The 18,478-nt window shown below is 29.7% G+C and overlaps 1 protein-coding gene across 1 annotated transcript in view; it reads left to right on the top strand.

Annotated features, from left to right (window-relative positions):
* Positions 1–2,408: 2,408 nt before the first annotated feature.
* LOC129962164 (glycine receptor subunit alpha-2-like) overlaps positions 2,409–18,478 on the top strand; it is a 44,197-nt gene continuing 28,127 nt past the window's right edge. Inside the window, exon 1 of the mRNA XM_056075902.1 lies at positions 2,409–2,482. The gene's annotated coding sequence lies outside the window, so the exon portion shown is untranslated. The remainder of the gene's footprint in view (positions 2,483–18,478) is intronic.

Below are 18,478 nucleotides of genomic sequence, written 5' to 3'. Positions count from 1 at the left end.
CTTGATTTTGAATAAACTCCTCTTGTTTATGAATTCAAATATACACATATAAATAAATATATGAACACTGTAAATAAAATAATTCATTTTTTACATGCACATTTTTATATCATTCTTTAATTAGTATCTTATGCAACATATTTTCCAGTTGAAAAATTTATTTAAAAATTATTTTCCCCAATTTTTATGCAAAAAGAAAAACTAGAGGCATAAATCACTAATATTTTTTTTAATTGAAATAGGTTGTATTTTCTTTTCTTTAGGCTTTGAAAATTTTCATTGGAGATACCACGTTTGAAAAATAACTGATGTTTCACTGTGATAGTCACTCCTCTTTCAGTGTGAAGAAATCACAAGATAATATCCTCCTATATACAAAGGTTTCATAGATCTGTAGCGATTAGTTACAAGCAAGGACCAAACTCGTAACGTTTGAGTTCGTAGCCAAGTAACACACCACAAGACAGAAGTAATTACTCGTGTCCTGTCGCTGTTATCTGGCTTATAAAGCTTCACCACAGATCATTACTGGGTAAAAGAATTATAGTGTCCCATCCTCTCCATCGTCCAATTATCTATAGTTTAAATGGTGTACAATGAAATATGTAAAATGGGATAGCTTTCGCTGTTTTTTTTAATAGCATTTACAAGAAAAAGGAACGTTCTAAATTGAAGGAAAAGATTACTTATTAGGGCAAGGTATTGCACAATGACTCCACAATATAGTTCGCTATTGTGAATGCCGGAAAATATTGTAAGAATTTCATAAAAATGCTGTTGGGTTTAAAGCAATTCTTTTAGCAATAAGATCTTTCTGCAATCCTAAGATTAAAATGCAATAATTTTTCGGGTAATAATGATGAGTGAATCGCCTTTTTTTGTTATAATCACGGGTGATTTTTCCAGTAATAAACTAGATTACTAATCGTAAGTATTTGTTAAAAGGCCGTCTGTTACATTTTTTTCCCCCAGTATTTAACCAATAAAATTATATCGGAGATATTGAAGTGAGAAAAATTAGACACGTATCTAAGGGATTTTTCCAGAAGCTTACTTTTAGTTGCATAATTCTGTCGTATTTGGAATATCAGCCTCACAGCAAAATGAAATGTTCAGCATTTGTTCTTGCTGATAAATTTTAGATTTTCTATGTTTTTTTTGTTTTCTTTTTATATTTGTTCTTTAAACAATTAATCTATTTATATATTTATAATTAAATATTATATTATGTAGAAAATTATATGATATTAAAAACAAAGCAGTCTCACCTTTGTTTTTGTATAATTTTTCCTTTTAATATTTTCATTTAACGTTTATAGATTACGAGAAATAACAACTTCATATGGTATGATATTCTTGATAAGGCATTACTCAGTTTTTTTTCAATATTATTCTTTATTTCATAAAATATTACATGGTATTTCGTAACTATATAGAGACTAGACAAAAACATAAAATTTTTTTTTCTATAAAATTGAAAATTGAATATTTTGTGTTAATAATACTTATTTTTGTTAGTACGATATGGTTTTCATTATTAATTTTTAATTAAGCTATATTTTCTAGTAAATTTATAAAACTGTTACTTAGTTCTATCATTACTTACAACAGTTCTTAATTGATGCAATATCATTATCATTCCATTCTATAGTATTGTGGCCTCGTATCAAGTCTTTTGCAATCGTTCACTAATCCATCGAGAATGATATGGGTTGTGTGCGATATTGTGGCCCCACAGGTTGAAGCCGGTTTCTGAACAATTTGAGCTCAAAATTATTTTTTTCTTATCTGTATTTATGGTAATAGGTATTCTGAATCAGTGTCCTTAGAATATTTTGCCAGCCACTTCAACTGTAGCATCAGGCAATAAAACTGCTTCCATCCAACTGGAAAAAGAGATGCATGTCAAACAAAACTGCATACCATCTGAAGAGCGCAACAGACTAATTAAAGCAATATGTACAACGCTGAATCTTACATCTGTACTTGGCCAAATTTAGATTCAATGTGCTTGTTACCTTAGCATTTTTTACAGCTAATACATATATCTATCCATTCTCATATTTTCTTCTCTATCTCTGGCCAAATAATTTTTTGTCATGTGCTTGATGGTTTTTCTAATACAAGGAAGAAAAGAAACACGACTTTGTTGAAATATCTGGTGTTGAAATTATTGTGGGCAATAATGTGTAATGTTAGATGTTGAAATATTCCTAGTTGAAAGGATATTCCTAGATATAGTAAGATATAAAATTCAGAGAAAAATTATTATTCATTAAATGTTGCAATTCTTTATCGTGCAACTGCTCATTTGTTATTGCATCATCAGTTAGTAATATTGCCTTAATTCTTGGTAATGTATCTGAAACAACATTATTTTACCCACTATACAGTATTGGTTGAGAGATCTTTTATCATTTCAGTCAATGTCTAATCACAGCCACCTGAGCAAAGAATAACATTGTAACTGCTATCGCATATGGTAAGTATTACAAATATCAGTATTGTTTTCATTAAAGAGACAAATCTAGAGATGCATAATCCACGATTTTTTAAATAACAAATAATTTTGCTATTGTTATTTTTAAATATTCGTTTCCAAATATCTGTTATTTCAATCATATTATTAATTAAAAATTATTAATTATTATTAAATAGAAAATTCATTAATTATAATTAATATTTAATTTACTATTTTAAGTAAAATGTGATTGAATTAATTTATCTATTTTAGGTTACTTTTTAATTTTAATTTTTTTCAAACCAATAATTTAATTTATTTATTTGAGTAAACCATTTTCAGAAAAATTGAATTTAAAAAAAATCGTTTCTTTAAAATGTTCACTTTAGTTCTATATTCTGCCAATAGATGGCGCCTGCAGAGTGAAAGGAATGTATGTTATTAGAGAATCATATCACAGGCAATTAGAAATGATATTCATGGGATAATGCATTGTCAAATGCGAATATCGGAAAGTCAAGCAGAGCGGTGACTTCACGATCACTTTCCTGCGATAGCTCCACTTTCAGTGATATGCGATTCAATGATACGATAATTCTAAGAATAACCACACCCTTCACTTTTCAACCCATTCACTGATTGCATGATTGAATTCTTGTTTGAGAGCTACCATTGGATAGATCGTATCGATTGTTACTTTCTACTAGGGATGACGAATATTTTACGAGCGGCTATTATGTAACCAATATCATAAAGTCACAAATACCAGTGATCAATACTTTTCAAAGAGGGCTGTGATTCAAATCCTTGATATGATCTTATTGGTGATATTTCGATTTCAGGTTTTGGATCACGATAGAAAGTAACAATCGATACGATATCACTGAAATTTACCAGAGCGGTGACTTCACTGGAAAGTAACAATCGATACGATCTGTTCAATGGAAGCTCCTTGAACAAAACAGAAAAGGAGAAATCTGTGAATGGATTGAAAAGTGAACGGACCGGTTATTGGAATTATCGTATCATTGAATTGTATATCACTGAAATTTATCGGAGCGATGACTTCACTGGAAGGTGTGAAGTCGCCGCCCCACTTCATTAAAGTAACCTTGACTTTCCGATATTTGCATTCGATGATGCAGTATTCCATACAAATCCTTTTTAATTGCTTGTGACTTGACTTTGCATATATTCCGTTTACTGTTGGCGCCATCTATTGGTAGAATATAGAACTAAAGTAAACAATTTAAAGAAATGACATATATATTTAATTCAAATTTTTCAAAAAATGGTTTACTCCAATAAAGAAACTAAATAAATAGTTTAGAAAAAAAAAATCAAATTTAAGAAGTAAGCTGAAATGGATAAATTAATTCAATCAACGTTACTTAAATTAGTAAATTAAGTATTAATTACAATTAATAAATTTTATATTTAATACTAAGTAATAATTTTTAATTAATAATATGATTGAAATAACAGATATTTGGGACAAATATTCAAAAATAACCATAGAACAATTATTTGATATTCAAAAAATCATGGATTATGCATCTCTAGGCATATCAGCTTTACAACAGCGAGACAATTATTTGATTAATTGGTCATTTCTCTTTTCTCTTGATTCTATCAAGGTTCAATCAAATCGCATTATTTCGACCATCCTTTTTTTTCTTTTTTTTTTCATGTTTATGTGTCTTTCTCAATGTAATAATACTTCTTCTGGAAAACAAGATAACATTAATGGATTTTTGGTGGATTTTTTAGAATCACTACAATTCTAATTTTTGTTTCCAGCTCATTCATATAACTTTGCTCATTCATAGCTCATTCATATAAGAGTCCGCTGATGGAACTTTTTATAATTCTCTTCAATAGATATACTTACGTAATTTGTACTGGTAAACCCTCTCTTCCGAATCTCTCTTGCAGCTGGAAGCTCTTTTGGATATTAATCTGCTCATGTACGAAAAGTCTCCGTTACACGAGTCACGAATTACTTTTGACCTCGGCCTTTCAGGAGCTGCTGAAATTATTAGGAATATTGTGTCAAATTATTAGGGATCATGTATTTTTTAAACTGAACACAAAAATGTTAAATATTCTTATTTATTAGTGCTGAAACTTTCAGCTCTATCTTAGGAAGTTTGAATTTTCCCTTTTCAGTCTATTCTTTAGTTGTTGTATCTTCCATTGACAGTCTTTCAGTTTGTGAATTTAATTCATAAAATTTATCTGAAGTGTTCAATAATATAGTTTCAGCAAAAAAAAAAAAAAAAAAAAAAAAAAAAATTTCAATGAATAGTTTCAACATTTAGATCTTTTAAAAACAAAATTTGTTATTTTTCCATGGCTGTTTCCGAGTGTGATTTCAGTTGTCTAATATTGGTAATTTCACTTTTTAGTTATATCATCAATTGTTTTAGCATAAACGTTAAATAAAGGTTCAAAACGCCCTTTCTCGCATTTTCAATAGTATTTCCTCTTTTCTGGACTCAAAATGTCAACTAATTGCCAAGAAAGTCCAGTGTTTCAAAACGGAAAGCTACAAGCTAGTTTAAATATTTTACATACCAACATCCCTCGATATTATTACAGAAGATTCGATAAATATGTATTAAAAATTAGGCATATGATAAAAACATCATTAAAAAGTTTCATTAAAAAATTATTCTTTGTAATGACGAATTTGTAAGCGAAACTAAATTAATAGGAAAAATAATGAATGAACAGAGTTCACTGATTGGTGAATCAGCGAATTATTGTGTATATGTATATATATATGTCATAGTTGGACTAAATCCTTCGAAGGATACCGTTATATGTAAAAGTGAGTGAGCAAAATAACTCAGTATCACAACGAATTAAATTAAATTTAGTGTATAGTCTTATCTTGTAAATTACATATGTTTACTAAATTTTAGATCCAATGTGTTAAAAAAATTTTTGAATGCTTTTAAATTAATTTGCTTGACTTCATTTCAGGGATTTTGTACATCACAATAATTTTACATGTTTTTTAAAATCCTATCAATTAATTAAAACAATTCCTAATGTAACATAACCCATTAAACGCCAAAACTCAAAATCATTATTTGTTTTCGATACAAACAATACAAGTTATTATTTTGACTACTTATAATAACAATTTAATGTAAAAATAAGGAAATTGCAATTACCTTTAAAAATATAGGGTGTTGCATTGGCGCAACGTCAGCGGAAAAGAAGTACGAATGTTGATCGTTATCACCGATCATTACGCCGCATTTTCTTAACGTTTTAAATACTAGAAATTTTTGTGAGCTTATTAAAGAGTGTAAAATGGTCAAAACACTTCTTTAAAAACTTTAATTTATTAAAAACCAACAAATAAATGTAATTGACAAGCTTATTATGTAAGAATAAGATGATATAAATTTCAAGTATGATATGCTTCACTACAATTGTGGTGTAAAGCAACTTCACAAACATTGCAGCGATAAATAGTTTGGCTGTGGAAATACTTGCAACGTAGTCTTCTACTGCCTGTAGACTTAACAATAAAATGTCATTCGGATATTGATTCTGTAAGGCTGCATTTGTTCGGACTTCCTGTAGCTGATATTTTCTTATTTATCTCACTATCCAAGAGCGTCTGTATCAGATGAAGCACAACCTCTCGTCTAAAATCCAACAGTGACATTTTACTTACTTCTTCAGAAAATCTTGATATTCTCCAAGCATTTATTAGTGCAACATCGATAAAATTTGAAAATATCGGCCACCACCATCTTTTGCCACGGACCTTAATTCTGTAATTGGAAACAAAATTGTCACACAAATCTACACCACCTATTTTCTGATTATATTGCTCAATGCAGTGAGATTGGGTTACTAATATTTTCTTCTTCTGATTTTTAGAGTATCGAGAAACATTTTTTAATGGTTCAATTTTTCCAAACGTTGACCCTATTGTCACAACAGAGTTGTCGTTCCATCGAACAACAAGTATCTTTTTGTTTTCTTCATATTGAAAAAAAAAAAGATTCAAAATATCTGCACTAATTTCATCTTCTATTATTTGTTTGATACGATCAATTGAAGCTTTTTCTTCATGTTTTGGTTGAGGCCTATCAATTGGCTCCTTTCTTGTCAATCGTAATTCTTCCCTTTTCCGTTTTTTTTTTAGCGGAACTTTTGGGAGGATCTAACTTCTTCTGTGCATGAACTTCAACTCCCCCTGCGGTATCTCTAGGTAAAACTTCATTATCGTTATTTAAAATATTTTCATTGCCTTCTTCTTCATCACTAGCATCTGCTGTTTCTGGAGGTACGACAACAATATCGGTCTTATCTGCATCTTCGTCATCGGAATTTTATTCGAAATTTTTTTTTGAAAGATTCTTCTAACGTAAGATATCTTGTTCTACGCATTTTAAACCACAGAGGATGAAAAAGTTGCAATAAGACGCACAGTACTGAAATTAAATCTTTCAAGAAGAATAACAGTCTACCCCCTTTCCGCTGACGTTGCGAGAACGCAACACCTGTTTTTACTTTCCCCTCCTCCCCCACAAAAACTCCTGCTTTGTGGAATGTACTGACAAAGAGTGACCTTGGCTAATGTATTTCACAATCAAACCCCAATTTGTTTTTAATTTTTATTTTTTCTAAGAAAAAATGAGTTTGGAAATTTGAACCAAAAAAATGCTTAAAGTAAAACATCGATTATTAGGTGTGAAATAATTTACTTAAGTCAATTTTTTCACTGATTTGTTAGTAGTGCTATTCTTTAACATAAAACTGTAATTTATTCAAAAATTTGTTTAATCGTTATTTTTTTATATTTATTTATATTGACTGTTGCGTCAACGCAACACCAGCGGTTAATAGGATAAGAAACAATAATAGTACAATGCTATTTGTAATATTTGGGAAAAAATTGAACAATATTGTGAATACAGAGGAGCACTTTACGAATAATATTTTTCAATATGACACGATATTCAAAAGGTACGGAATATTTCAAAAGCACTATTACAGTAAAATTTTGGCACAAAAATATTAGTTATTACTTTATAATTTATTTAATTTGAGATTTTATCCCAAAATATTCTAGAATAATTTTTCATTGGAAGATGAATATTGTATAGTATTGCACAATATTGTGAAAAGAATATTGAAAATTCCATATTGTGCAACTTTGAAAAAGATTGTGAAGATTATATTGTAAATTCTACATTCCATTACCTTGATCAACGTTGTGATGATACTACTGTGAATTATGTATTTAACAATACGATCTAAATATTCATCTTTATGTGTTGTGTAAATAGAATTGTTTAATATTCAGTCTTTAGATTATCTGAATTTTGTGTGTTGGAAGATGATTCAGGGAATGTGCAAATAAAATAAGCAAAAACTCTATAGGTAATGTTTACATGCAAGCACAGCAGACTTTCGTAAAAAAAAAAAAAAAAAAAAAAAAAAAAAAGAGGATTGCATTCCGCGTAATAAGTAAATCATATTATACAGAATGCCTGAAGAATTTAAGCAAGTTCAAACGTATCTCTGATTTGGAACTGCATATATTGTTAGTGAGATGTTCCGTCCTTTTTTCTTTAAATTATCAGCTTCTCTATTAATATAGTGAAAGCAGAAGGTAGGTAGAAGTAATTGTTTATCTAAATAGAAATATTTAAAAAAACTATGAAAATATTAAACACCTTTAAAGCTTAACAGGAATATTCTAACAATCAACAATGAGTAATTTATTTCAAGAGTCTATATTGCATAACCAGTAATTTATCGCATTGTACGAGAATTAGCAACAAAGCTTTCTTTGCATCCCACGAGAGTTTACAGCATTTTATTCATTTGCACTATATTAATCGCCTGTGGTAATCAGATGGTTCGTATTTTTTATTAACATCGTTACAGAATACTCCTAAATCCATCAGATGAGTATACGGGACAGAAGTCTAGCAGGCTCAATAAAGAAAAACAACACCTTTTCCTACAAGAGTATGTGGCGAATTGAATGAGCGAGGGTAAAACCTGGGACTTTGTGCTTCGCAGCCCAGTAACATGACCACAATACAAAAGCAATTGCTCGTGTAGCATAGCTGTTAACTGGCTCATAAGCTTTCACCTCAGACTCTCCCTCCAGTGAGTCGGAGGTGAGATGAACGATATAGCTGTTGAGTGGTGAGTATTAGCTGTTGATTCTAATGTGCCTGTACTCATTTAAGTAGTGCCAAGCGTTATGGCGAGCGTGTGTGGGTGAGTGGTTGCTGATGCTGTTGCTACGTCAAGTGAGTCTGACGGCTTTGTGTTGCTGCGTCAAGTGAATGTGACGACTTTTGGTTTGCTGTGGGTAGATGGCGCCACAACAGCTGTACAAAGGCTCATCGTCCGAGGTCACCAATGTGGCGAATTGGGATGAGCGAGGAGAGAGCCTGGGACCTTGTTGTTCGCAGTCGATTAACATGACCACAATACAAAAGCAATTGCTCGTGTAGAGTCGCTGTTAACTGGCTGATAAGCTTTCACCACAACTAAAATAATACACAATTGCGAAACACAGTAGAAACGAACATTAGAACAGCAATAGGCAGAATTACATAAAGAATAGATCACTAATAAAAAACTATAACAGCATAAGGGTCTCAAAGAGAAATCACAGAAGATTAATACTCCAAAGAAAGACTTCTCTCAACTATTCCCGTCTCTTGATTCTTTTCACTACAGACCGATTCACAATGTCAAACGACATGTCAAAATGTTAATCTTGAAAAGACTTTTTTTGTGTAATATTATTAACATATTATTATTAACATTTATATTATTAACATAAGAAATTCATTTCCTGTTGACAAATTTCGCTCAAAATTTTATGCATTCCACCAATCTAAAAGTTGATACTATTTATTTCCTCAAAAATTTCACAATGTATTTTCCCGATTTGTTGCATTACCTTGCATAACATAAATATCTATTGGATAAAGGTTACATACAATAAAACACGCTTTTTGAATTCCACATTTTTCCTAACTAGCACTCATTCATTCCAAATCATGAATTATTCAATAAAAAGTTTATTCTCAAACCAAACATTGATTTATCGAACACTTTATTCAGCCAGATGTTCTTGTATCTTTGACGGATTTTTTTCTGGCAATGTTTCCTTTGACTATTCTTTATTACAATATCAATTTATTTGAAAAACAAGCCTAAGAAATGGAATGCAATGTCTGTTTTAGAATTTATGTTGTTCCAACTATCGACATTACAGAGTAAACGATTCTTGTATCTTTTTTGTTAAACTTGTATTAAGTTGCGTGGCAGAGGGGGGAAACTTACTCGAGCGAATTTAATTCGGTGATATTGAATATTTACTTGTATTTTTTTCAGTTTCTTTTGACAAAGATAAGAGAGAAAACATGCAATAATCCAATAAAAAATCATTAACTATTCATTTTTTAAGAGATAAGCTTCATAAAGTATTTATTTATATATATTGTTCACAAATTATATATTTCGGTACTTTTTATTCAAATATTTATCTTATTCTATTTTATTGATTCTTAAAAATTGATGTTTTATATATATGGTTCCTAAAAAATGTTTTAGATTAACATTTGCCTTATGAATTCTAAAAGCAATATTATTAGATACATTTCCAAAGATTTCAGTTTTCAAAAAGATGGTCTTTTTAAACAAATATTTCTCTATGGACCAAATGCATATTTAAATTACATTATGCTATTCAGAGGAATATTTTAATAAAATTTTTATATTAATATATTTTAATTCTATATAAAATAATTGAGATGTAGAGTAATTGCTTAACAATTTTCATGAATTGTTTTCTATGAAAATTCTTATCTCTATATTTTGTGAAAAATTAAATCAGAAAATCAGATTTCAAGAGAATTAATATGCATGGGAATAAGCTTTGAAATTAAAAAAAAATTATAATATATCAAATATAAACTAATGAATCATTACATTAAAACAACATTTAGGTTTCAGCAAAAGAATACAACTTCATAGATTAAAATAGCTATCCATGACATAGATTATGTATTTAGTCATTGTGCATTTAGTTCATGGAATAGAATATTTACTTCAATAACTGAGTGATAGTTTATAGTGAGATTAACAAGGAGAAAATAATGAGTTGAATTTTAGAGATATTTAAAAGCGAATAAATTGTAATTGCTATTTATAATGTCAACGTAATCATAATAGCATCTTTATTTGCATTAACTTCGTATTAAGAGTGATATAATAATATAGTTACTCTGCTGCATGAGACAATAATGACACATGAGAAATAATTTCAATCCTTTTTTCAATGATTTGTGTAACAAATAGCAAAGGAAGAAGTCAATACTTGCTTATCTTCACTCCATCAAGAAAAAAATAACACAGATTTATTCATTTACGTCAGGATAAAAAAAATCAATCAATTAAATATCTTTACAGTAAAGAATGACGTGGCGTCTCAAAACACTTTGTGACACTGCAGTTCAGAATGATTCAATGATAAAATGAATGCCGATCGCTTAATTCATCACAGGTTTCTGTAGTTTAATCAGTCTTAGCTTGAATTTTAAACCCTATCGTACTACTTGTACTACAAACAAACGTTCAACATCCCTATCTTCAATATAAAGTAGACAATTTGCTGAATGTGTCATTAAAAATCCAGATTCCCTCTGCTGATGAATGAAATAATAAGCAGATCTCTTGCCATTTCGTCTGAATGACATCATTCGGCTATGCCGGTCATTGCCCGAATAATTCCATTTTTCTGCAAATACATTCATTCAAATTGAATACAGATGTTCGTTATTAAAATCTGTCAAGATATTTTGGTACATTTTGTTTGTATTTTTTCGGCATATGTTCATAGCGATCATTAAAATAATATACGACTGGTTTCCAGTGATTTAAAAGTACGTTTAAATGCATTAGCATGGGCTGGAATTTTTTTTCCATATTTTTTAATTCTCTGGCTCCTGAAAGAGTTTAAATTAGTTAAAGCAATTAAATTGTACTCGGGAAATTGTTTATTAATGGAAAGCTGAAATGGGCTTGCCAGTTTTTTCTTCCTCGTTATAGGCGCTAAATAATCCACAGGTGTTACTAATTAACGGAGGCAGTTGTAAATGAGAATAACCAGGTGTTGTTCCATCTTAGACAATAAAACATACATGTAAGGATAATATAACGGAATTCAAGAACTGATTTATCATTTAATGCCGGTTTATCAAGGGAAAATATGTCCTTTTTTAATGCGGAATTTTTATTTGTGTCACACAATCTATCTGGCACATGTTCCATCTTACCTTTTTAACGACTCAATTCTTCTTAAATAGGCTTGTCGCCATATTCAGCACTTTTTCTCCCAAACATGGCCAAAGCATCTTTAAAAAATTGTTGACATTTTGCTGATTGCAATGACTTAGATTTGGTATTAACAATTCAAACAGGTTGAATTTTATTCATATGGAGAAACTATATTTCCATACGAGGAATGTAGTTGCCTTTCTTATAATAGGGTAACGAAAACAAATTTTTCCATTTGAGTAATAAAAATGGAAAGGAATCGAATTTGAGGAAAACAATAACAAAAATGTGTGCAAATTTTTGTTAATAAATAAAATAGAATTGAATACATCTGTATAACTTCGTATGAAAAGAAATAATCTGAAAAATTGAAAGCGTGTTGGTAAATTATGCTTATAATATGTATAAAATATATTAAGTGAATTTAATTTACAATATTTGATTAATAATTATATAAATTATATTAAATGATGGTTAAGGCTAGAATAACGCCTTGCAATTAATTGGTTTTTAGTTTAAGTCTTTTTTTAAACTAAATTATTTTTAAAGAAATTTATTTGTTTATTTAATAAAACTAATACAAAAATCTTAAATAGAAACAGTTTTTTCATTAATTATATCTCTGTTTTCATTAACTATTTCTCCACAGTTATCTATGCTTTTCTTTTTTTATTTTCGTTCATTTACTTATCATTTTTCGCGCGATTCCATTTTATCTTATTTTTAATGAATTTAAGAACTGATTGCAAGGATTCCAAAATGTGGAGACCCTCTAATATATTAAAACATCTATTACAAACTTTGTGTTTCATGAAAATAAAATAGAGTGTTTTGAAAAAAATATAGACAAAACGCTAACTAATATTATAATCGACATTCGGCTGATAATGAAATGAGCCAAATTTTAATGTCAAAATGATTATCAGTTGAATGTTTAAAACAAAAAGAATCTGTACCCGAAGCATCGAATTACATACTTAAGACTGTTAAAAATGAAATCTTATTTATCTCTTATTTAAAGAATGTTAATTCAGGGTTAACATCAGTGGGGAAATATTTTAATTTGTAGTAATTTGCAACTTGAAATCCATGAAATTGAATTATTTTAGCAATTCATGTTGTACTTCGAAACAGATATTTAATATTTAAGCTCTCCGTGCAGCTCTGCTTCAAAAACGTTTAAATTTATTTATATTAAAGTCTCATTATGGAGAAATTTGGAGGCTATTTCTCGACAGTTGAATCTTATTATGATGATAAGGAAAATGCCTGAGTTGGCACTCCCTTTGATAAATGTTTCGTTTCATTAGTTGGATTGACAGCATTTTATATGCACCAGACTAACATACTTAATCGGTGGAATAGAATTAAGATCTTGAATTTCATCTGACACAATGTCCAGCCGTACTACAAAGTCTAAGAAATAATTTTCAGTGCATAATAAAACTACGAACTGCAATAATTAATATTTGATGAAGAATCAAGGGGAGAGTGATTAGGTGACTAAAAATATAATAATCTCGAGTCTAGATTGCTAGATATTTTAATTTAATTCCAATTGTCATATCCAATTTATCGAAATCGTTGCCGGCGTCCTTGCATAGGGGTAGCGCATCTTCCCCGTAATCTGGGTGTCCCGGATTCGAATCCCGGTTCGGCTTGATTGTTCTTCATCTGTGTTCTGTCTACGAGGTGTATGAAAGATCTCCCCCCCCCACGGGAATAGGGGCTGTGCAAGAGAGTGTGAGTGCCGTTTTCATATGAGCTAGAAGTCAGGTTTCTGCCCCCGGGTGCTCAGGGGTCCTTACCCTTAGAAGCTACTGCACTCCTTTTCCGTGGTAAAGCGGGCACGCCATCATCATCATCATCATTAAAAACTACCTATTCAAAAACAAACAGGCAGAGGAAAAAATTGTCAAAAGCTATTGAAGATAGGTATTATTATTATTATCGTTATTATTACAGTGAACCTTGACTGTAGAGAAACGGATTATCATCTCTATCGTGATCTTTTCAGCTAGAGAAAGATAAGTTTCAAAGCTAAGTGCTTAGATAAAACTTCATGGGAAATGTCTGTTTGTACAAATATATGTTATTTTTGTTCTGCTCTCTTTTGAGGAAAAAAAATAACCTGCTTAATATGGGTTAACGACAATAGAATTTTGGCCAGAGGACAATGAGGAATCATTCTCTTTACTAATGGGCCCCATTTAAAAGTAACCATTGATTCTTGATTTTCGTTTCAGCGTATTGTGCAAATCGTTCTGTGAGAGAGTCTATTACCAATCCTCCAAAATTAGAGAAAAAGAAGTTCTGAGATTTATGTTTGTATGCAGACACATGTAGCAATGAAATTTTCCTAATTTCATACCTTTGTCAACTATTCTATTATCACTGTGATAATTACGAAGCTTGTAGTCTTATTTTAAGAAATAAAGTTGCTCCTGATTTCCTTTTTATGAATGACAATATTTGTCTGAATAAACTCACATAATTTACAGATTACTGGAAAAGGATATTTTCCAGATGGATTTTCTAGCCAGATGTTCAACCCTTAACTCTATTGAGCATGTCTAGATAATTCGTGGGTGGAGGATTTCAGTTCGACCTTTCTCCTCATAACCTCTCAGAGTCTGATGATAGTGTTTCTTAAGTTTTCAAATATTTCACAACAAGTAATCAGGAATTACCTTTATTCTAGTTAGAATTTATGCTGAGAAAATTCTATAAGGGCGAAACGGAACTCAAATATTATGATGAAAAAGTAAATAACGTAACCCTTTTTCTAAATTTTAATATAAAAGCCTCAATAATTTTTTCGAAATATTTCTTTAAAAATAAGTATTATTAAACAATGATTTATTTCTAGTCAGTATGAATCTTAAATAATATATAAGGATTAACTTTTGTTGTATGCGCTTTTTATTTTATTAGATCATTGAATCGTAAATCTGTTTCAAATTTTCAGCTAAATTTGCACTCCAATTGATCGATTTTAGGTTAGCTGTTTGTGTGTGTGTGAAGGCAATAATTCATGACTCAATTCATTAGATAAATAGAGATTTGCATGAATGCATCAAAATTATAAAGGAATATCAATCAAATTTTTGACTCAAACAGTCAAAAGAAGAATTCCAAAGAGTATACGCGGTTTTCATTATTTTACGAAACTAAACACAAAATTCCCTATATTTTGTAAGTACACATTATATTGTCACGCATGTACTCTAGTATGGAATTCAATGACACACACAAGAAGTAGAGCTAAACCAATTTATTAACTCAACTCTGTACTCAGAACACAGTGACTGACATATCTTCTGCTTTTATACTAGTAGGGAAAGTTCCAGAATACTTTTCTGGAGACAGTAAGTAAAGTCCAGAACATTTATCTGGTAAACTAAAGAAATATCTAGAATCTTCTGGAACATGAAATAAAGGAAAACCTAAAATCAAGGAATTAAATATTTACACTGACTGTGAATCGCATTGTCTCCAGCGGGATTCGAACTTACGATCTCTTGATTAAGAAACCAGTGCTATGACCATTCGGCCATGGACAGCCGACTGCCTCTTTTCAATGCGGCAATATTAAAAAGCGAACGAGAGACTATTCATGGTGGTTAAATTACCAAGTTTGATATTTTCAGAGATAATATGAAAACATATTCTTTAAGAGAAAACAATTATCTCATCAACTTCAAATTTAAAAAATATTCTTATTATGATTTTGGTTCAATTTGATACCTTACTACAATCATTTGAATTTGATACCTTACTACAGTTATTTGAATTTGATACCTTACTACAATATTTCCAATTTTAGTAAAGATTTTAGTCTATATGATTTATTGCATGTTTTTTTTTGTGACATTTTTTTATTGTTAGGGAGTTTGAATTTAATGTTTTTTTGTTTTTTTTTAATTCTTTGTCTATGCAAAGAATTTGAGTCGATCTACTTGGACTCGATTTATGGCCTTGGCCCAAAAGTTGCTGAAATTTATATTTTGATTTAAAATAAGCATGCCAAATGTTATGTATTTATCTTTTCCCGTTTATTATTGTGCTCCCTTTTCACAAACAGATAAACTAATATTACAAAAATGTCATGACAAAATTCGTTGAAATTCTAAACGTCTTTATTTATTAAATGCTCGAGATCGAAATAGTTTATCGATATCTATTAACTTCTGTTTACAGATTTCATATGCGTCAAAAGATTTAAAAAATTTATTAAGTGAATTTTAAAATTATAATAACACTTTTACATGTCTTTCGTAATATTGTATTTACATTTCTTAATTTTGATATATATATTTCCCAATTCCAATTATTACCATGGACCAAAAACAATATGTAAGGATAATTGTATTCAGTTAAATTATTTTTTAATTGTTCTGTCGAGCAAGAATTTTTTAAACCTAAATAACATCTCTCCCTTCAAAGTAATAAATGTTTCAAAATTATAATTTAAAAATTACAGTGAAAAATAAATGAAAAATAGTATTATCTTACCTTAGAACAACCATTTACTTTTCGATAAAAATTAGAAATTGTTATCAGATTATATTGAGATAAAATGCATGGTTTGGAACATTTTTATAACCAATAATGTAATTATGCAAATTCTTTTTTTTTTTTTTTACTTACCGTTATTTTACCGATACCCCTGAAAACCTCATTGACCATTTACACTGTTTATATATGCTGATTTCGTATCACCAAAGCAACAAATTGACTGGAAATCTAAAACTTAAACTATGGAAATGGGTGTTTGCGTGCTAAATGAGTTTCAAGATGCAATAATTTTAATAATTGAGGAACCGCTTTTTGTTTTATTTAGATAAAGTTTTCTAGAGAGATTTAAGTGATCTTTCTAAAAGCTGATACCCAGTTTGAGTTATACTCAGAATCCGATGGTAAAAATTTGAATCACTCCATCGAAAAATGAGCTCAGTTGTATAAGTGGTTTGTAGTTAGTAAGTATTATCCTATAATGGATAAAAGTATTAGGACGTTGATTTTGATTTCGCTGTTTATTTTTATTCACCGACCAAATATTTGTGGCAGGTAATGTTTTTCTTTCTTTAATTTCTCATTTATGCAAAATTATTCATCGATGGTTATTTTAAATGTAAAACTCCCAGGCATTATTGCAAAAAATCTTAATGCAATAATTTGATTTATAAAATGTAAATGATTTGATGATTAAGGAAAGTAAATATAAAAAAAGTTTAAGTTGATTTTGATATCATTTAATATTTGTTATTTTATAAATGTTTTAATGTTAAAAATATGTATATATTTAATCGAATGACGAATCTAAAATTATCATGTAAAATTAATTAATTAATTAACTTAAAATATTTCTTTAATTATATTCTTTGACTTAAAATTAAAAAAAAATGGGATAATATGTTTTAGTATATAAAATATTTGGAATAAAGGTATATGCTTACCCAAAAATTTAAATCTTGAAGGCAGGAAATCAATTTATCGCTTTAATTTAAATAATTAACTATCCACTTAGTCTTGATATTAATAATAATTATCTGACAATGTCACCAAAATTTTAAAATGTTCTATACCTAACTATTTTTAAATTATGCTTATACAATAAATTTGGAGAATTTTGATTGGTTGACTAAGCACGTAAAGCTGCGAAATTAATTTAAAAAAAATCAGTCTAATTGTTGATGTTGGGAACAGGGTTGAGGTTTCATTTTGAAATCTCTTTTAAAAATAGAAAGTAGAGAAGATGAGATGAAGCACTGGAAGTTATTAGACACTTTAGAATTTCACATTTCTTAAGAATTTATAAAATCAGCATATCATCTAAAAGTGATGGATTTTCAAGTCTTTTTTCTATAGAGAATGTTTGTTTCCTTGTTTGTTTCTTATGGCACTTGTCACTGACAAGCCCGCTGTTACGAAGACAGCGATTTAAGCCTGAGGGGGACGTCTCTTATTTTTTATAGCAGCGCCAACTAGGGCCAAGAGTACGACTTTGCCACTCACGCATCATTCATTCGCTTGCACAACCCCTTTTTACAGGAGGGCACATTCACACATCTCACAGATAGAAGAACAACCATGCCCAAACCGGGACTCGAACCCGGGACGCCCAGATCACGGGGAAGACGCGCTACCCCTATGCCAGGACGCCGGCATAGAGAATGTACATTGAAAAAGGGATTTCAAATTTCTCTAGAAAGTAGAAGATTTGAAAAATAGTCGACCACTGATGATTTATCAAGAGGTCATGAACTTAAATAAAATAAAATTTGACTATCAATTCTTCATTTTCTTAATTATTTTAAGATATGAAATAAATGCCTAAATAAAATATTAATAAATGTATCATAAAGCCTATTTTAATGAACAGTGTTTCAAAGTTTTTTCAAGAAATAGTGATATAAGCAGTTTTTCAGAAATAAGAGGGAATTAATTGTGTTTAATAGAATCGACTGTGATTCTCCCCTGTTTCTAATTAAATTAAATCTTGTCTATGAAAGAAGTCTTGAAAGTCTTGAAAAGAAGAAAATCATCTAATTAAAAGATGGTTCGATTCACACATGTGCATTGAGGCAATAAACGTGTCAATGTACTAAATTAATATAGCAATTATTTAAATAAAGCACTTAATCTTAAAGATACATATCAAAAAATTTCTAAGAT

The sequence above is a fragment of the Argiope bruennichi genome, chromosome 2 (assembly GCF_947563725.1).
Source record: "Argiope bruennichi chromosome 2, qqArgBrue1.1, whole genome shotgun sequence".
Classification (NCBI taxonomy): Eukaryota; Metazoa; Arthropoda; class Arachnida; order Araneae; family Araneidae; genus Argiope; species Argiope bruennichi.
This window is presented reverse-complemented; position numbering and strand designations above follow the sequence as displayed.